Consider the following 21,067-nt stretch of genomic DNA (forward strand, 5'->3'; position numbering starts at 1 on the left):
AATCCCCCCCGAGGACAATGCAGTCGCCGACGTCGACGGAGCCAAGAAGAGCGGACACCTCTTCAAAGAAGCGCGTTTGCTGCGGGCCGGGATGAGGGGCGTACACGTTCACGAGATGGAGCGGCACGTCCCCCAGGCGAACCGTTACGTGCAGCAAGCGGCCTGGCACGGGCTCCTCGACCCCCAAGATCTCCGGCTGAAAATGCGGGCCCAGCAAGATGGCCACCCCACTAGAAATGGCGGTGAGGTGGCTCATGCGGACCTCTCCTTGCCATTCCAGGAGCCACGTGGCTTCGTCTCCTGGAACGGTGTGGGTTTCTTGCAGGAAGCACACCGCATATTTCCCCTCCCGCAGGAGCGAAAAATTGTCAAATCTACGGCGTGCCCCTCTGCCGCCGTTGATGTTGAGGCTGGCTATGGTTATCTTCATGGCAAAAGCATAGTGCAACCTCTACCTTAACCTATTGTGGGGGAGGGAGCGGAGTCTTTTGTTGAACTCCGCTCCCTCCGCAGCCCAGCGAGGAGTCCCTCGAGCTCGCGCAGCTCAAGGTGCTGCTCCTTTGTCAAGGGCCCGCCCGCGGCCAAGGTTTTAACGGCGGCGCGGACGGACCCCTTGATCAGCTCCGGCTCGGACCATTTTTCCAGGGCCAGTCGGGCTTGGTCGCGGCGACCCCGGCTCTGGGCCAAAAAGTCCCGGAGTTCCTTTGCAGGAATGAGGAGGGCCTCAGCGGCGGCCGCGAGCAGATCCACCGCCTCCCTGGCGGTGGTCTCGAGTTCTTCTCCCGCGTCCCCCACCGAGTCCCCGTCCCCCTCCGGGAGGTGGCCGCCAGCAGCCGGCCCATCGACCGCACAAGGTACGGCAAATGAACCGGCCGCTCCAACCGGCCCTGGCTCTGCCCCGATCCCACCCCCAGGATCGTCGGCAGAGGAGTCCCCACTGGGCTCTTTTAAAAATGGTGCTGGGTCGGGAAATGACAGCGGAAGGGGTTCCCCCTCCGCCCCAGGAACCGGGGAACAAGGAGAGACCCGGCCATAGGAAATCCCCAGGCCCTCCAAGTGCACCAGCTCCAAAGTAAGGGGCGAGGGTGGGTGTTCCTCCCCCTCCCCGCTGCCACCCCCCGGCCCAGCATCTACAGTTTCATTAAAATCAATATATTGTGTTTCTGCCGGGTCGAGCGACTCCCGGGGGAAGTTGGATAATAGCTGGGCGGGCTCAGGTTCGGCCTTTTCGGCCTCGCCCGCCTCAGTCCCCGGGACGCCCGGCCCGGCGGCTACGCATTCCTCCGCGGTCCCCACGCCCCCCACGACAGGCAGATCTTCCACTCCATCCCCGGGAGGCAGAGGCTGGGCAGCCTCAACTGTCTCACCCTCCCCGGGGAAAGACTCCTCGCGCCTGCAGCGCAATTTGGGGGCGCTGGTGGGGGACGCGGGACACGCGGCGGGCACCGACTCCTCCGCGGAGGGATGTTGTTCCCCCTCCGCGTCATTGGGGCGGTGCCTCTTTTTGTTCCTGGGGGCGCGCGGAGTCAGGGAGACCTCCATGTCTGCCGAGGCCTCCCGCTCCGCCCCCCCCTTTTCCTTTTCTTGCCCGCGCCCGGGCCCCTCTGTGGTGTTGTTCAAGGGCTCGGGCACGGGCTCGGGGCACCCCGCGCTCGCCGGTGACGGGGTTGGGCTGAGCGCGGTGGTCAAATTATCCGGCGCACTGAGGGGACCCGCCTCTAGATGTTTTGTCTTCTTCCGCGCCTTCTTTCCGGTCGGACGCTCTCCCTCCCCCCCGCCGGAGGCCCTGAAAACAAAGGCCTCCGACGATGCCCGCGCACCCATGGCTCCCGGCACGCGGACGCAACTAGGGGGAGGGGTGGCGGCAGCGCCAGCCTTGGCCGCCTTCGGTGGTTTGGCGGCCTTGGAGGCGGGGCAGTTCTTGCGAACATGCCCCACCTCCCTGCAGGCATGGCACCGCACGCCGTCCGACGTCCAGAAGACGCGGTAGGCAGTCCCCTCGTGCACCACATTAAAGTGCCCTTCTGTCATGTCCTCCCGCGCCAGCCGGACAAAGAGCTGGCGGCGGAAGGAGAACACGTGGCGCAGGCTGTTCTCCCTGAGGCCGAGCGGTATGGGGTTGATCCCTGACCTTACCTCCCCCAGTTGTTGTAGGTGAGGGAGGAGGAGCCCAGCGGGAACAAAGGGCGGGACGTTCGACACGATGACCCTCTGCGCGGTGGCTTCGAGAGGATCCACCGGCAGGAACGTCCCGCCCACCGTGAGCCCCTTTTCGAGGGCCAGGGACACCGCCCGCTCCGACCCCAGGAAGAAAACAGCCTTCCCAGACATCTTGGAGGCTGCGACAATGGCCGAGGGGCCGACTACCCCAGCCATCGCCCGCACGCACTCCTCGATGCTCATTGTGGGGTGAGTGTAGCTCTTGACCCCGTGTTTTTTTGTTATAAGTGTAAATGGTGGCAGGGCAGCGGGTGGCGCAGGAGGTGCTGTGGAAGCGGTTGCCACCTGCGCATACGTCCTTGCTGGCCCTGCCACCGGCGTGGATGGGGTCGCCATCACGGGGTCCCTTTAGGCGCTACACCCACCCCAAAGTCACAGGCCTTAATGGTCTTTAATGGCCTCGTGTATTTAACTGAGCAGAGGAGCCCTTAACGAGGCACCTCTCCCCTCGTTGACAATTGGGGAGAGGCCTTGCTCCCTCTGCTCAGTTGTCTTAATTGTTTTTTTTTTAAATTTGGAAGGAAAGGGTTCTCAGAGAGAGAGGGGAGAAACAGAGTAGCAGAGAAAGAGAGAGGGGGGTGGGAAGGGGGGGGGGCTGCGAGGGCAGGTCTCCCCTCGCAGCTGTGGGTGGGTGCACTCCCCAGATGGCAAAACACAAAAGTCTTTGGGGTGGTCTTCAGGTGGGGGGAGAAGATGTCTTCACCTGGGGTAGCTGGAGCCACCAGGCACTCCTAACGATCTTTAATTGGGTGATTAATAACAATCTTCAGCCTGGTAGTTCCAGCTATCCCAGGCTAGGCAAATGTGGGGGGTGGGGGGGGTTCCAATTGTGGGGGGGGCCTAGTTGTAAGCAAGGCCCCCACACACACTACCACACACACACACACCCCCCGCGATGTTCCGGCCCTCAGTGGTCTTCTTTCCTCCCCCCACCGATACAACAAAGTCTGTTTGGGGAAATGCACCCACACCCACCTGTAGAGTAGTTGAGTCTCCCTCTTTCCACACTGGATGGTTGTCGTGGTTTTTCCCCCTCTCTCCAACTCCTTGCAGAATGGTAAGGATGTTTAAATGTTTTCTGCTTTCTCCTCCTCTCCCTCTGGATAGAAGTTGTAGTGAAGCCCCTTCCTTCCTTCTGTTCCTGGGCTGGTCTCAGGGCTCTCCAGGCAGGAGCTCAAGTTGCTAGCAGCTCCACTCACTGCTCACAGCTCCAACTGAGCAGGACACGCCTCTACTGCTCTACCATTGGTTCCTTGTGCATGAAACTCTTTTAGAGTCTACCTGCAAAACATAAACATTAAACTGTGCCACCCGACCTGGGTGACACTCCAGACATTTACAAGGCCCTTTTTTCCCCCCCTTTTTTTTTTTTTTTTTTTTTTTTTTTTTTTTTGGGCACTAAATTCACAATTTTCCCCAGTGCCCCCTATAAAAGGGAAGGGGGACACTAAAAGCACCGGCAATTAAAACAAATTAAACTTAAAAAACGTAAAATCAAATTAAAATTTGGTTGCCGGGCGTGATGATGCACTCCAGTTCCTCCGGTGCCCACCTCTCGCGGAAGGCCGCGAGCGTACCGGTGGACACCGCGTGCTCCATCTCCAAGGACACCCTGGACCGGATGTAAGAGCGGAAGAGAGGCAGGCAGTCAGGTTGAACGACCCCCTCGACCGCCCGCTGCCTGGACCGGCTGATGGCACCCTTGGCCGTGCCCAGGAGCAGTCCTACGAGGAGGCCTTCGGACCTACCCGCTCCCCTCCGCACAGGGTGCCCAAAGATCAGGAGAGTGGGACTGAAGTGCAGCCAGAATTTCAGGAGCAGCCCCTTCAAATAATGGAACAGGGGCTGCAACCTTGTGCACTCCATAAAAACATGGAACACGGACTCCTCCAGACCGCAGAAATTGCAGGCGGCCTGGGAGTCCGTGAACCGGCTTAAAAATTTGTTGCACGGCACTGCTCCGTGCACCACCCTCCAGGCCAAGTCCCCGATGAATAGTGGGAGGACCCCTGCGTAGAGTGCCCTCCATCGGGGACCCCCGCCTCCTCCGGACGGCAAGATGGTACGCCATGGCGTGTCCGGACGGCCGGCGAGGATGGCAAAGTTGAGGGTGTGCAGGAGCAGCCCGTACAGGAAACCCCTCCGCGCGGAACTGAAAGGCACGGAGGGGATTTCCCCGAGGCGGCTCAAGTTGTGAGGCGCCGGCCCCCGAGGGAGGTTCCGGGGTTTGGCACCGATGAGGAATTCCGTCCGGACGGGGGTCAGTTCGGACGGGATCTCCCCACGTGCTTGAGCCTCCTCGATGCACCTAACGGAGTCAGGGCCCAGAGCTGTTTTTAGCGACTCGATGGCATCGGCCGCGTGGCGGACGTTGGCAGAGTTTAGGCGCCGCGCCAGCGTGACTGGCGCCATCCAGCCCGCTCCTCCGCCATCGAGCAGGTCCCTGACCCTGGTCACCTCACCAGCCACAGCCCTCTCTTCCGACCGCCACATAAAACCTCGGCCGTGGAGGTACGGATTCCCGAGCAGCGGCTCCTGCAGGACGGCCGCCACTCCAGCCGGTGGAGAGCTGCGCTTGGTGGAGACTTTGTTCCAGACCCTGATGAGTTCCCTGTAAAAGACAGGCAGCTCCCGGAGGGCGGTCCTGGCTCCCCCCAAGTTCACAAACAGGAGCTGCGTGTCATAATTGAGGTCGAGCTGCTGGCGGAAGAAATACCTCGCCAGAGCACACCACCTAGGAGGGGGCTCGACGTAAAGGTATCTCTGCAGGGTCTGAAGACGGAAAGTCGCGAGCTGGGCGCTGACGCACACCAACGACTGACCGCCCTCCTCAAGCGGGAGACTCAAGACCGCGGCAGAGACCCAGTGCTTCCTGTTGTTCCAGAAGAAGTCCACCAGCTTCTTCTGTATCTTGGCGACAAACGCAGGGGGAGGGGTCAAAGTGACCAGCCGGTACCACAGCATTGCGGCCACCAGCTGGTTTATAACTAGCGCTCGACCCCTGTAGGACAGCACTCGGAGCAGTCCTGTCCAGCGCCCTAGGCGAGCGGCGACCTTGGCCTCCAGCTCCTGCCAGTTCGCCGGCCAGGCTCCCTCGTCGGGGCTAAGGTAGACTCCCAGATAGAGGAGATGGGTCGTGCTCCAGGCAAAAGGCCTGAGCTCCTCCGGCAGGGAGTCCACCCGCCACTGACCCACCAGGAGTCCGGAACATTTCTCCCAGTTGATCCTGGCGGAGGACGCGGCCGAGTAAATCTCCTGGCACTCACGCATCCTCCGCAGGTCAGCGGGATCCTCTACCGCGAGGAGCACGTCATCGGCGTAAGCCGAGAGGACGACCTCCACGCCCGGCCCTTGCAGAGCCAGTCCCGTCAACCTCGTCCGCAAGAGGCGCAGGAAAGGCTCCACGCAAACGGCGTATAACTGGCCGGACATGGGGCATCCCTGGCGCACCCCTCTCCTAAAGCGAAGGGGCGCCGTCAAGGACCCGTTAACCTTAATCAGACACTCCGCGGCGGCGTACAAAAGTCGGATCCGGGCGACGAAATGCGTCCCGAACCCGAAAGCGCGCAGAGTTCCGAGCAGATAGTCGTGATCCACCCTGTCGAACGCCTTCTCTTGGTCGAGGGATAGGAAGGCGACCGACAGACCAGCCTCCTGGGAGCAATGGATGAGGTCCCGGACCAGATGGATGTTGTCGTGGATCGTCCGGCCCGGGACCGTGTATGACTGGTCGGGGTGGATCATGTGGTCCAGCACGGCACCAAGGCGAGCAGACATCGCCCTGGCGAAGATTTTGTAGTCCGTGCTGAGGAGGGAGACCGGGCGCCAGTTCTTAAGGAGGCGGAGATCGCCCTTCTTAGGCAGCAGGACGATGACTGCCCTGCGCCAAGAGAGGGGCATCTCCCCGGTCGCCAGACTTTCCCCCAGGACCCGCGCGTAGTCGCCCCCCAGGACGTCCCAGAACGCCCTGTGGAACTCCACGGTCAGCCCGTCCAGCCCCGGGGATTTTCCCCTCGAGAGCCGGGCGAGGGCACCGGTCAGCTCCGCCAGGCTTAGCGGAGCTTCCAGATTTTCGGCGCCCTCCGGGCCGACCTTCGGCAGGTCCTCCCACAAAACTCTACGCGCTTCCTCGCTGGACGGATCCGGAGAGAACAGAGCCCCGTAATATTCACGGACCCTGTTGTTGACGCCCTCCGGATCCGAGACGAGAGAGCCGTCGTCGGCCAGCAGCGTCAAGAGCTGCTTACGGACACTCTGCCTTTTTTCCAGCGAGTAGAAGAAGGGGGAGCCGCGGTCCAGATCCCGCAGGAACCGGATCCGCGACCTCACGAACGCGCCTCGGGACCCGACGAGCTGCAGGTCCTTCAGCGCGGCCTTCTTCGCTTCGTACACCGTCCGCAGGGCCGGGTCCTGGACGACTTGACCGAGACGGGCTTCCAGGTCGAGCACCTCTTTTTCTAGGCGCCCGACTCTGGCCGCCCGCCTCTTGGTCGACCCCCTCGCGTACTCTTGACAGAAGACGCGGACGTGAGCCTTGCCCACGTCCCACCATAGCCTCAAGGAGGGGAAGCCCCCCTGCTTCCTTCTCCAGTCGGACCAGAATCGACGGAACGAGTCCTGGAACCGCACGTCCTCCAGCAGCCGGTTGTTAAAGTGCCAGTACGCGGACCCCGCCCTCGCGCGGAGCGAAGCGAGCTCCGCCCACACCAGGTGGTGGTCCGAACACGGCACCGGCCGCATGGAGGCCGCCGGGACGCAGGAAACGTACGCCCTAGACACGTAAAGGCGGTCGACTCTAGACCATCCAACTCCAGGCCTCACCCAAGTAAAGGCGCTGGAGTCGGGGTGGAGATTTCGCCAGACGTCCACCAAGTCGAAGGACCCGACCAGGTCCCTCAACTTCTCCATCGCCGTCATGCACTGCGGGGCACCGGAGCGGTCCCTCGCCTCGAGGGTGCAGTTAAAATCCCCCCCGAGGACAATGCAGTCGCCGACGTCGACGGAGCCAAGAAGAGCGGACACCTCTTCAAAGAAGCGCGTTTGCTGCGGGCCGGGATGAGGGGCGTACACGTTCACGAGATGGAGCGGCACGTCCCCCAGGCGAACCGTTACGTGCAGCAAGCGGCCTGGCACGGGCTCCTCGACCCCCAAGATCTCCGGCTGAAAATGCGGGCCCAGCAAGATGGCCACCCCACTAGAAATGGCGGTGAGGTGGCTCATGCGGACCTCTCCTTGCCATTCCAGGAGCCACGTGGCTTCGTCTCCCGGAACGGTGTGGGTTTCTTGCAGGAAGCACACCGCATATTTCCCCTCCCGCAGGAGCGAAAAATTGTCAAATCTACGGCGTGCCCCTCTGCCGCCGTTGATGTTGAGGCTGGCTATGGTTATCTTCATGGCAAAAGCATAGTGCAACCTCTACCTTAACCTATTGTGGGGGAGGGAGCGGAGTCTTTTGTTGAACTCCGCTCCCTCCGCAGCCCAGCGAGGAGTCCCTCGAGCTCGCGCAGCTCAAGGTGCTGCTCCTTTGTCAAGGGCCCGCCCGCGGCCAAGGTTTTAACGGCGGCGCGGACGGACCCCTTGATCAGCTCCGGCTCGGACCATTTTTCCAGGGCCAGTCGGGCTTGGTCGCGGCGACCCCGGCTCTGGGCCAAAAAGTCCCGGAGTTCCTTTGCAGGAACGAGGAGGGCCTCAGCGGCGGCCGCGAGCAGATCCACCGCCTCACTGGCGGTGGTCTCTAGGTCTTCACCCGCGTCCCCCACCGAGTCCCCGTCCTCCTCCGGGAGGTGGCCGCCAGCAGCCGGCCCATCGACCGCACAAGGTACGGCAAATGAACCGGCCGCTCCAACCGGCCCTGGCACTGCCCCGATCCCACCCCCAGGATCGTCGGCAGAGGAGTCCCCACTGGGCTCTTTTAAAAATGGTGCTGGGTCGGGAAATGACAGCGGAAGGGGTTCCCCCTCCGCCCCAGGAACCGGAGAACAAGGAGAGACCCGGCCATAGGAAATCCCCAGGCCCTCCAAGTGCTCCAGCTCCAAAGTAAGGGGCGAGGGTGGGTGTTCCTCCCCCTCCCCGCTGCCACCCCCCGGCCCAGCATCTACAGTGTCATAATTATTTATTTGTATTTCTGCCGGGTCGAGCGACTCCCGGGGGAAGTTGGATAATAGCTGGGCGGGCTCAGGTTCGGCCTTTTCGGCCCCGCCCGCCTCGGTCCCCGGGACGCTCGACCCGGCGGCTACGCATTCTTCCACTGGCCCCACGCCCCCCACGACAGGCAGATCTTCCACGCCCTCCCCAGGAGGCAGCGGCTGGGCAGCCTCGACTGCCTCACCCTCCCCGGGGAAAGACTCCTCGCGCCTGCAGCGCAATTTGGGGGCGCTGGTGGGGGACGCGGGACACGCGGCGGGCACCGCCTCCTCCGCGGAGGGATGTTGTTCCCCCTCCGCCTCATTGGGGCGGTGCCTCTTTTTGTTCCTGGGGGCGCGCGGAGTCAGGGAGACCTCCATGTCTGCCGAGGCCTCCCGCTCCGCCCCCCCCTTTTCCTTTTCTTGCCCGCGCCTGGGCCCCTCTGTGGTGTTATTCAAGGGCCCGGGCACGGGCTCGGGGCACCCCGCGCTCGCCGGTGACTGGGTTGGGCTGAGCGCGGTGGTCAAACTTTCCGGCGCACCGAGGGGACCCGCCTCTAGATGTTTCTCCTTCTTCCGCGCCTTCTTTCCGCTCGGACGCTCTCCCTCCCCCCCGCCGGAGGCCCTGAAAACAAAGGCCTCCGACGATGCCCGCGCACCCATGGCTCCCGGCACGCGGACGCAACTAGGGGGAGGGGTGGCGGCGGCGCCAGCTATGGCCGCCTTCGGTGGTTTGGCGGCCTTGGAGGCGGGGCAGTTCTTACGAACGTGCCCCACCTCCCTGCAGGCATGGCACCGCACGCCGTCCGACGTCCAGAAGACGCGGTAGGCAGTCCCCTCGTGCACCACATTAAAGTGCCCTTCTGTCATGTCCTCCCGCGCCAGCCGGACAAAGAGCTGGCGGCGGAAGGAGAACACGTGGCGCAGGCTGTTCTCCCTGAGGCCGAGCGGTATGGGGTTGATCCCCGACCTTACCTCCCCCAGTTGGTGTAGGTGAGGGAGGAGGAGCTCAGCGGAAACAAAGGGCGGGACGTTTGACACGATGACCCTCTGCGCGGTGGCCTCGAGAGGGTCCACCGGCAGGAACGTCCCGCCCACCGTGAGCCCCTTTTCAAGGGCCAGGGACACCGCCCGCTCCGACCCCAGGAAGAACACGGCCTTCCCAGACATCTTGGAGGCTGCGACAATGGCCGAGGGGCCGACTACCCCAGCCATCGCCCGCACGCACTCCTCGATGGTCATTGTGGGGTGAGTGTAGCTCTTGACCCCGTGTTTTTTCGTAATTAACCTAAATGGTGGCAGGGCAGCGGGTGGCGCAGGAGGGGCCGTGGAAGCGGTTGCCACCTGCGCATACGTCCTTGCTGGCCCTGCCACCGGCGTGGATGGGGTCGCCATCACGGGGTCCCTTTAAGGGCTACACCCACCCCAAAGTCACAGGCCTTAATGGTCTTTAATGGCCTCGTGTATTTACTGAGCAGAGGAGCCCTTAACGAGGCACCTCTCCCCTCGTTGACAATTGGGGAGAGGCCTTGCTCCCTCTGCTCAGTAGTCTTAATTGGTTTTGTTTTTTTAAAAAATAGGAAGGAAAGGGTTCTCAGAGAGAGAGGGGAGAAACAGAGGGTAACGGAGAAAGAGAGAGGGGGGTGGGAAGGAGGGGGGGGCTGCGAGGGCAGGTCTCCCCTCGCAGCTGTGGGTGGGTGCACTCCCCAGATGGCAAAACACAAAAGTCTTTGGGGTGGTCTTCAGGTGGGGGGAGAAGATGTCTTCACCTGGGGTAGCTGGAGCCACCAGGCACTCTTAACGATCCTTAATTGGGTGATTAATGAAAATCTTCAGCCTGGTAGCTCCAGCTATCCCAGGCTAGGCAAATGTGGGGGGTGGGGGGGGTTCCAATTGTGGGGGGGGGGCCTAGTTGTAAGCACGGCCCCCACGCACACTACCACACACACACACACCCCCCGCGATGTTCCGGCCCTCAGTGGTCTTCTTTCCTCCCCCCACCGAAACAACAAAGTCTTTTTGGGAAATGCACCCACACCCACCTGTAGAGATAGTAGAGTCTCCCTCCTTCCACACTGGTTGGTTGTTGTTGTTTTTCCCCCTCTCTCCAACTCCTTGCAGGATGGTAAAGATGTAAAAAGTTTTCTGCTTCCTCCTCTCCCTCTGGATAAAAGTTGAAGGTGAAGCCCCTTCCTTCCTTCTCCTCCTGGGCTGGTCTCAGGCCTCTCCAGGCAGGAGCTCAAGTTGCTAGCTGCTTCTCTCACTGCTCACAGCTCCAACTGAGCAGGACACGCCTCCACAGCTCTACCATTGGTTCCTTGTGCATGAAACTCTTTTTGGAGTTCACCTGCAAAAACATAAAACATGTATCCGTGCCACCCGACCTGGATGACACACACAAGACATTTACAAGGCCCCTTTTTTATTTATTTTTTTGTGTTTTTTTTTTTGGGGCACTAAAATCAAATTTTTCCTTTTTCCAGTGCCCCCTATAAAAGGAGAGGGGGACACTAAAAGCACCGGCTATTAAAACAAATTAAACTTTAAAACGTAAAATCAAATTAAAATTTGGTTGCCGGGCGTGATGATGCACTCCAGTCCCTCCGGTGCCCACCTCTCGCGGAAGGCCGCGAGCGTACCGGTGGACACCGCGTGCTCCATCTCCAAGGACACCCTGGATCGGATGTAAGAGCGGAAGAGAGGCAGGCAGTCAGGTTGAACGACCCCCTCGACCGCCCGCTGCCTGGACCGGCTGATGGCACCCTTGGCCGTGCCCAGGAGCAGTCCTACGAGGAGGCCCTCGGACCTACCCGCTCCCCTCCGCACAGGGTGCCCAAAGATCAGGAGAGTGGGACTGAAGTGCAGCCAGAATTTCAGGAGCAGCCCCTTCAAATAGTGGAACAGGGGCTGCAACCTTGTGCATTCAATAAAAACATGGAACACGGACTCCTCCAGACCGCAGAAATTGCAGGCGGCCTGGGAGTCCGTGAACCGGCTTAAAAATTTGTTGCACGGCACTGCTCCGTGCACCACCCTCCAGGCCAAGTCCCCGATGAATAGTGGGAGGACCCCTGCGTAGAGTGCCCTCCATCGGGGACCCCCGCCTCCTCCGGACGGCAAGATGGTACGCCATGGCGTGTCCGGACGGCCGGCGAGGATGGCAAAGTTGAGGGTGTGCAGGAGCAGCCCGTACAGGAAACCCCTCCGCGCGGAACTGAAAGGCACGGAGGGGATTTCCCCGAGGCGGCTCAAGTTGTGAGGCGCCGGCCCCCGAGGGAGGTTCCGGGGTTTGGCGCCGATGAGGAATTCCGTCCGGACGGGGGTCAGTTCGGACGGGATCTCCCCACGTGCTTGAGCCTCCTCGATACACCTAACGGAGTCAGGGCCCAGAGCTGTTTTTAGCGACTCGATGGCATCGGCCGCGCGGCGGATGTTGGCAGAATTTAGGCGCCGCGCCAGCGTGACTGGCGCCATCCAGCCCGCTCCTCCGCCATCGAGCAGGTCCCTGGCCCTGGTCACCTCACCAGCCACAGCCCTCTCTTCCGACCGCCACATGAAGCCTCGGCCGTGGAGGTACGGATTCCCGAGCAGCGGTTCCTGCAGGACGGCCGCCACTCCAGCCGGCGGAGAGCTGCGCTTGGTGGAGACTTTGTTCCAGACCCTGATGAGTTCCCTGTAAAAGACAGGCAGCTCCCGGAGGGCGGTCCTGGCACCCCCCAAGTTCACAAACAGGAGCTGCGTGTCATAATTGAGGTCGAGCTGCTGGCGGAAGAAATACCTCGCCAGAGCACACCACCTAGGAGGGGGCTCGACGTAAAGGTATCTCTGCAGGGTCTGAAGACGGAAAGTCGCGAGCTGGGCGCTGACGCACACCAACGACTGACCGCCCTCCTCAAGCGGGAGACTCAAGACCGCGACAGAGACCCAGTGCTTCCTGTTGTTCCAGAAGAAGTCCACCAGCTTCTTCTGTATCTTGGCGACAAACGCAGGGGGAGGGGTCAAAGTGACCAGCCGGTACCACAGCATTGCGGCCACCAGCTGGTTTATGACTAGCGCTCGACCCCTGTAGGACAGCACTCGGAGCAGTCCTGTCCAGCGCCCTAGGCGAGCGGCGACCTTGGCCTCCAGCTCCTGCCAGTTCGCCGGCCAGGCTTCCTCGTCGGGGCTAAGGTAGACTCCCAGATAGAGGAGATGTGTCGTGCTCCAGGCAAAAGGCCTGAGCTCCTCCGGCAGGGAGTCCACCCGCCACTGACCCACCAGGAGTCCGGAACATTTCTCCCAGTTGATCCTGGCGGAGGACGCGGCCGAGTAAATCTCCTGGCACTCACGCATCCTCCGCAGGTCAGCGGGATCCTCTACCGCGAGGAGCACGTCATCGGCGTAAGCCGAGAGGACGACCTCCACGCCCGGCCCTTGCAGAGCCAGTCCCGTCAACCTCGTCCGCAAGAGGCGCAGGAAAGGCTCCACGCAAACGGCGTATAACTGGCCGGACATGGGGCATCCCTGGCGCACCCCTCTCCTAAAGCGAAGGGGCGCCGTCAAGGACCCGTTAACCTTAATCAGACACTCCGCGGCGGCGTACAAAAGTCGGATCCGGGCGACGAAATGCGTCCCGAACCCGAAAGCGCGCAGAGTTCCGAGCAGATAGTCGTGATCCACCCTGTCGAACGCCTTCTCTTGGTCGAGGGATAGGAAGGCGACCGACAGACCAGCCTCCTGGGAGCAATGGATGAGGTCCCGGACCAGATGGATGTTGTCGTGGATCGTCCGGCCCGGGACCGTGTATGACTGGTCGGGGTGGATCATGTGGTCCAGCACGGCACCAAGGCGAGCAGACATCGCCCTGGCGAAGATTTTGTAGTCCGTGCTGAGGAGGGAGACCGGGCGCCAGTTCTTAAGGAGGCGGAGATCGCCCTTCTTAGGCAGCAGGACGATGACTGCCCTGCGCCAAGAGAGGGGCATCTCCCCGGTCGCCAGACTTTCCCCCAGGACCCGCGCGTAGTCGCTCCCCAGGACGTCCCAGAATGCCCTGTGGAACTCCACGGTCAGCCCGTCCAGCCCCGGGGATTTTCCCCTCGAGAGCCGGGCGAGGGCACCGGTCAGCTCCGCCAGGCTTAGCGGAGCTTCCAGATTTTCGGCGCCCTCCGGGCTGACCTTCGGCAGGTCCTCCCACAAAACTCTACGCGCTTCCTCGCTGGACGGATCCGGAGAGAACAGAGCCCCGTAATATTCACGGACCCTGTTGTTGACGCCCTCCGGATCCGAGACGAGAGAGCCGTCGTCGGCCAGCAGCGTCAAGAGCTGCTTACGGACACTCTGCCTTTTTTCCAGCGAGTAGAAGAAGGGGGAGCCGCGGTCCAGATCCCGCAGGAACCGGATCCGCGACCTCACGAACGCGCCTCGGGACCCGACGAGCTGCAGGTCCTTCAGCGCGGCCTTCTTCGCTTCGTACACCGTCCGCAGGGCCGGGTCCTGGACGACTTGACCGAGACGGGCTTCCAGGTCGAGCACCTCTTTTTCTAGGCGCCCGACTCTGGCCGCCCGCCTCTTGGTCGACCCCCTCGCGTACTCTTGACAGAAGACGCGGACGTGAGCCTTGCCCACGTCCCACCATAGCCTCAAGGAGGGGAAGCCCCCCTGCTTCCTTCTCCAGTCGGACCAGAATCGACGGAACGAGTCCTGGAACCGCACGTCCTCCAGCAGCCGGTTGTTAAAGTGCCAGTACGCGGACCCCGTCCTCGCGCGGAGCGAAGCGAGCTCCGCCCACACCAGGTGGTGGTCCGAACACGGCACCGGCCGCATGGAGGCCGCCGGGACGCAGGAAACGTACGCCCGAGACACGTAAAGGCGGTCGACTCTAGACCATCCAACTCCAGGCCTCACCCAAGTAAAGGCGCTGGAGTCGGGGTGGAGATTTCGCCAGACGTCCACCAAGTCGAAGGACCCGACCAGGTCCCTCAACTTCTCCATCGCCGTCATGCACTGCGGGGCACCGGAGCGGTCCCTCGCCTCGAGGGTGCAGTTAAAATCCCCCCCGAGGACAATGCAGTCGCCGACGTCGACGGAGCCAAGAAGAGCGGACACCTCTTCAAAGAAGCGCGTTTGCTGCGGGCCGGGATGAGGGGCGTACACGTTCACGAGATGGAGCGGCACGTCCCCCAGGCGAACCGTTACGTGCAGCAAGCGGCCTGGCACGGGCTCCTCGACCCCCAAGATCTCCGGCTGAAAATGCGGGCCCAGCAAGATGGCCACCCCACTAGAAATGGCGGTGAGGTGGCTCATGCGGACCTCTCCTTGCCATTCCAGGAGCCACGTGGCTTCGTCTCCCGGAACGGTGTGGGTTTCTTGCAGGAAGCACACCGCATATTTCCCCTCCCGCAGGAGCGAAAAATTGTCAAATCTACGGCGTGCCCCTCTGCCGCCGTTGATGTTGAGGCTGGCTATGGTTATCTTCATGGCAAAAGCATAGTGCAACCTCTACCTTAACCTATTGTGGGGGAGGGAGCGGAGTCTTTTGTTGAACTCCGCTCCCTCCGCAGCCCAGCGAGGAGTCCCTCGAGCTCGCGCAGCTCAAGGTGCTGCTCCTTTGTCAAGGGCCCGCCCGCGGCCAAGGTTTTAACGGCGGCGCGGACGGACCCCTTGATCAGCTCCGGCTCGGACCATTTTTCCAGGGCCAGTCGGGCTTGGTCGCGGCGACCCCGGCTCTGGGCCAAAAAGTCCCGGAGTTCCTTTGCAGGAACGAGGAGGGCCTCAGCGGCGGCCGCGAGCAGATCCACCGCCTCACTGGCGGTGGTCTCTAGGTCTTCACCCGCGTCCCCCACCGAGTCCCCGTCCTCCTCCGGGAGGTGGCCGCCAGCAGCCGGCCCATCGACCGCACAAGGTACGGCAAATGAACCGGCCGCTCCAACCGGCCCTGGCACTGCCCCGATCCCACCCCCAGGATCGTCGGCAGAGGAGTCCCCACTGGGCTCTTTTAAAAATGGTGCTGGGTCGGGAAATGACAGCGGAAGGGGTTCCCCCTCCGCCCCAGGAACCGGAGAACAAGGAGAGACCCGGCCATAGGAAATCCCCAGGCCCTCCAAGTGCTCCAGCTCCAAAGTAAGGGGCGAGGGTGGGTGTTCCTCCCCCTCCCCGCTGCCACCCCCCGGCCCAGCATCTACAGTTTCATTAAAATCAATATATTTTGTTTCTGCCGGGTCGAGCAACTCCCGGGGGAAGTTGGGTAATAGCTGGGCGGGCTCAGGTTCGGCCTTTTCGGCCTCGCCCGCCTCAGTCCCCGGGACGCCCGGCCCGGCGGCTACGCATTCCTCCGCGGTCCCCACGCCCCCCACGACAGGCAGATCTTCCACTCCATCCCCGGGAGGCAGAGGCTGGGCAGCCTCAACTGTCTCACCCTCCCCGGGGAAAGACTCCTCGCGCCTGCAGCGCAATTTGGGGGCGCTGGTGGGGGACGCGGGACACGCGGCGGGCACCGACTCCTCCGCGGAGGGATATTGTTCCCCCTCCGCGTCATTGGGGCGGTGCCTCTTTTTGTTCCTGGGGGCGCGCGGAGTCAGGGAGACCTCCATGTCTGCCGAGGCCTCCCGCTCCGCCCCCCCCTTTTCCTTTTCTTGCCCGCGCCCGGGCCCCTCTGTGGTGTTGTTCAAGGGCTCGGGCACGGGCTCGGGGCACCCCGCGCTCGCCGGTGACGGGGTTGGGCTGAGCGCGGTGGTCAAATTATCCGGCGCACCGAGGGGACCCGCCTCTTGATGTTTTGTCTTCTTCCGCGCCTTCTTTCCGGTCGGACGCTCTCCCTCCCCCCCGCCGGAGGCCCTGAAAACAAAGGCCTCCGACGATGCCCGCGCACCCATGGCTCCCGGCACGCGGACGCAACTAGGGGGAGGGGTGGCGGCAGCGCCAGCCTTGGCCGCCTTCGGTGGTTTGGCGGCCTTGGAGGCGGGGCAGTTCTTGCGAACATGCCCCACCTCCCTGCAGGCATGGCACCGCACGCCGTCCGACGTCCAGAAGACGCGGTAGGCAGTCCCCTCGTGCACCACATTAAAGTGCCCTTCTGTCATGTCCTCCCGCGCCAGCCGGACAAAGAGCTGGCGGCGGAAGGAGAACACGTGGCGCAGGCTGCTCTCCCTGAGGCCGAGCGGTATGGGGTTGATCCCTGACCTTACCTCCCCCAGTTGTTGTAGGTGAGGGAGGAGGAGCCCAGCGGGAACAAAGGGCGGGACGTTCGACACGATGACCCTCTGCGCGGTGGCTTGGAGAGGATCCACCGGCAGGAACGTCCCGCCCACCGTGAGCCCCTTTTCGAGGGCCAGGGACACCGCCCGCTCCGACCCCAGGAAGAAAACAGCCTTCCCAGACATCTTGGAGGCTGCGACAATGGCCGAGGGGCCGACTACCCCAGCCATCGCCCGCACGCACTCCTCGATGCTCATTGTGGGGTGAGTGTAGCTCTTGACCCCGTGTTTTTTTGTTATAAGTGTAAATGGTGGCAGGGCAGCGGGTGGCGCAGGAGGTGCTGTGGAAGCGGTTGCCACCTGCGCATACGTCCTTGCTGGCCCTGCCACCGGCGTGGATGGGGTCGCCATCACGGGGTCCCTTTAAGGGCTACACCCACCCCAAAGTCACAGGCCTTAATGGTCTTTAATGGCCTCGTGTATTTAACTGAGCAGAGGAGCCCTTAACGAGGCACCTCTCCCCTCGTTGACAATTGGGGAGAGGCCTTGCTCCCTCTGCTCAGTTGTCTTAATTGTTTTTTTTTTAAATTTGGAAGGAAAGGGTTCTCAGAGAGAGAGGGGAGAAACAGAGTAGCAGAGAAAAGAGAGAGGGGGGTGGGAAGGGGGGGGGGCTGCGAGGGCAGGTCTCTCCTCGCAGCTGTGGGTGGGTGCACTCCCCAGATGGCAAAACACAAAAGTCTTTGAGGTGGTCTTCAGGTGGGGGGAGAAGATGTCTTCACCTGGGGTAGCTGGAGCCACCAGGCACTCCTAACGATCTTTAATTGGGTGATTAATAACAATCTTCAGCCTGGTAGCTCCAGCTATCCCAGGCTAGGCAAATGTGGGGGGTGGGGGGGGTTCCAATTGTGGGGGGGGGCCTAGTTGTAAGCACGGCCCCCACGCACACTACCACACACACACACACCCCCCGCGATGTTCCGGCCCTCAGTGGTCTTCTTTCCTCCCCCCACCGATACAACAAAGTCTGTTTGGGGAAATGCACCCACACCCACCTGTAGAATGTTGAGTCTCCCTCCTTCCACACTGGATGTTGTTGTGGTTTTTCCCCCTCTCTCCAACTCCCTGCAGAAATGGTAAAGTTGTTGAAATGTTTTCTGCTTTCTCCTCCTCTCCCTCTGGGTGAAGTTGTAGTGAAGCCCCTTCCTTCCTTCTCCTCCTGGGCTGGTCTCAGGGCTCTCCAGGCAGGAGCTCAAGTTGCTAGCTGCTTCTCTCACTGCTCACAGCTCCAACTGAGCAGGACACGCCTCCACAGCTCTACCATTGGTTCCTTGTGCATGAAACTCTTTTAGGAGTCTACCTGCAAAACATAAACAACATTAAACTGTGCCACCCGACCTGGGTGACACAGCAGACATTTTCAAGGCCCCTTTTTTTTTTTTGGTTTTTGGTTTTTTTTTTGGGGCGCTAAAATCAAATTTTTCCAGTGCCCCCTATAAAAGGAGAGGGGGACACTAAAAACACCGGCAATTAAAACAAATTAAACTTTAAAACGTAAAATCAAATTAAAATTTGGTTGCCGGGCGTGATGATGCACTCCAGTCCCTCCGGTGCCCACCTCTCGCGGAAGGCCGCGAGCGTACCGGTGGACACCGCGTGCTCCATCTCCAAGGACACCCTGGACCGGATGTAAGAGCGGAAGAGAGGCAGGCAGTCAGGTTGAACGACTCCCTCGACCGCCCGCTGCCTGGACCGGCTGATGGCACCCTTGGCCGTGCCCAGGAGCAGTCCTACGAGGAGGCCTTCGGACCTACCCGCTCCCCTCCGCACAGGGTGCCCAAAGATCAGGAGAGTGGGACTGAAGTGCAGCCAGAATTTCAGGAGCAGCCCCTTCAAATAGTGGAACAGGGGCTGCAACCTTGTGCACTCCATAAAAACATGGAACACGGACTCCTCCAGACCGCAGAAATTGCAGGCGGCCTGGGAGTCCGTGAACCGGCTTAAAAATTTATTGCACGGCACTGCTCCGTGCACCACCCTCCAGGCCAAGTCCCCGATGAATAGTGGGAGGACCCCTGCGTAGAGTGCCCTCCATCGGGGACCCCCGCCTCCTCCGGACGGCAAGATGGTGCGCCATGGCGTGTCCGGACGGCCGGCGAGGATGGCAAAGTTGAGGGTGTGCAGGAGCAGCCCGTACAGGAAACCCCTCCGCGCGGAACTGAAAGGCACGGAGGGGATTTCCCCGAGGCGGCTCAAGTTGTGAGGCGCCGGCCCCCGAGGGAGGTTCCGGGGTTTGGCGCCGATGAGGAATTCCGTCCGGACGGGGGTCAGTTCGGACGGGATCTCCCCACGTGCTTGAGCCTCCTCGATACACCTAACGGAGTCAGGGCCCAGAGCTGTTTTTAGCGACTCGATGGCATCGGCCGCGCGGCGGACGTTGGCAGAATTTAGGCGCCGCGCCAGCGTGACTGGCGCCATCCAGCCCGCTCCTCCGCCATCGAGCAGGTCCCTGACCCTGGTCACCTCACCAGCCACAGCCCTCTCTTCCGACCGCCACATAAAACCTCGGCCGTGGAGGTACGGATTCCCGAGCAGCGGCTCCTGCAGGACGGCCGCCACTCCAGCCGGTGGAGAGCTGCGCTTGGTGGAGACTTTGTTCCAGACCCTGATGAGTTCCCTGTAAAAGACAGGCAGCTCCCGGAGGGCGGTCCTGGCACCCCCCAAGTTCACAAACAGGAGCTGCGTGTCATAATTGAGGTCGAGCTGCTGGCGGAAGAAATACCTCGCCAGAGCACACCACCTAGGAGGGGGCTCGACGTAAAGGTATCTCTGCAGGGTCTGAAGACGGAAAGTCGCGAGCTGGGCGCTGACGCACACCAACGACTGACCGCCCTCCTCAAGCGGGAGACTCAAGACCGCGGCAGAGACCCAGTGCTTCCTGTTGTTCCAGAAGAAGTCCACCAGCTTCTTCTGTATCTTGGCGACAAACGCAGGGGGAGGGGTCAAAGTGACCAGCCGGTACCACAGCATTGCGGCCACCAGCTGGTTTATGACTAGCGCTCGACCCCTGTAGGGCAGCACTCGGAGCAGTCCTGTCCAGCGCCCTAGGCGAGCGGCGACCTTGGCCTCCAGCTCCTGCCAGTTCGCCGGCCAGGCTCCCTCGTCGGGGCTAAGGTAGACTCCCAGATAGAGGAGATGGGTCGTGCTCCAGGCAAAAGGCCTGAGCTCCTCCGGCAGGGAGTCCACCCGCCACTGACCCACCAGGAGTCCGGAACATTTCTCCCAGTTGATCCTGGCGGAGGACGCGGCCGAGTAAATCTCCTGGCACTCACGCATCCTCCGCAGGTCAGCGGGATCCTCTACCGCGAGGAGCACGTCATCGGCGTAAGCCGAGAGGACGACCTCCACGCCCGGCCCTTGTAGAGCCAGTCCCGTCAACCTCGTCCGCAAGAGGCGCAGGAAAGGCTCCACGCAAACGGCGTATAACTGGCCGGACATGGGGCATCCCTGGCGCACCCCTCTCCTAAAGCGAAGGGGCGCCGTCAAGGACCCGTTAACCTTAATAAGACACTCCGCGGCGGCGTACAAAAGTCGGATCCGGGCGACGAAATGCGTCCCGAACCCGAAAGCGCGCAGAGTTCCGAGCAGATAGTCGTGATCCACCCTGTCGAACGCCTTCTCTTGGTCGAGGGATAGGAAGGCGACCGACAGACCAGCCTCCTGGGAACAATGGATGAGGTCCCGGACCAGATGGATGTTATCGTGGATTGTCCGGCCCGGGACCGTGTATGACTGGTCGGGGTGGATCATGTGGTCCAGCACGGCACCAAGGCGAGCAGACATCGCCCTGGCGAAGATTTTGTAGTCCGTGCTGAGGAGGGAGACCGGGCGCCAGTTCTTAAGGAGGCGGAGATCGCCCTTCTTAGGCAGCAGGACGATGACTGCCCTGCGCCAAGAGAGGGGCATCTCCCCGGTCGCCAGACTTTCCCCCAGGACCCGCGCGTAGTCGCTCCCCAGGACGTCCCAGAACGCCCTGTGGAACTCCACGGTCAGCCCGTCCAGCCCCGGGGATTTTCCCCTCGAGAGCCGGGCGAGGGCACCGGTCAGCTCCGCCAAGCTTAGCGGAGCTTCCAGATTTTCGGCGCCCTCCGGGCCGACCTTCGGCAGGTCCTCCCACAAAACTCTACGCGCTTCCTCGCTGGACGGATCCGGAGAGAACAGAGCCCTGTAATATTCACGGACCCTGTTGTTGACGCCCTCCGGATCCGAGACGAGAGAGCCGTCGTCGGCCAGCAGCGTCAAGAGCTGCTTACGGACACTCTGCCTTTTTTCCAGCGAGTAGAAGAAGGGGGAGCCGCGGTCCAGATCCCGCAGGAACCGGATCCGCGACCTCACGTACGTGCCTCGGGACCCGACGAGCTGCAGGTCCTTCAGCGCGGCCTTCTTCGCTTCGTACACCGTCCGCAGGGCCGGGTCCTGGACGACTTGACCGAGACGGGCTTCCAGGTCGAGCACCTCTTTTTCTAGGCGCCCGACTCTGGCCGCCCGCCTCTTGGT

This window comes from Pristiophorus japonicus, chromosome 4 (assembly GCF_044704955.1).
Source record: "Pristiophorus japonicus isolate sPriJap1 chromosome 4, sPriJap1.hap1, whole genome shotgun sequence".
NCBI lineage: Eukaryota > Metazoa > Chordata > Chondrichthyes > Pristiophoridae > Pristiophorus > Pristiophorus japonicus.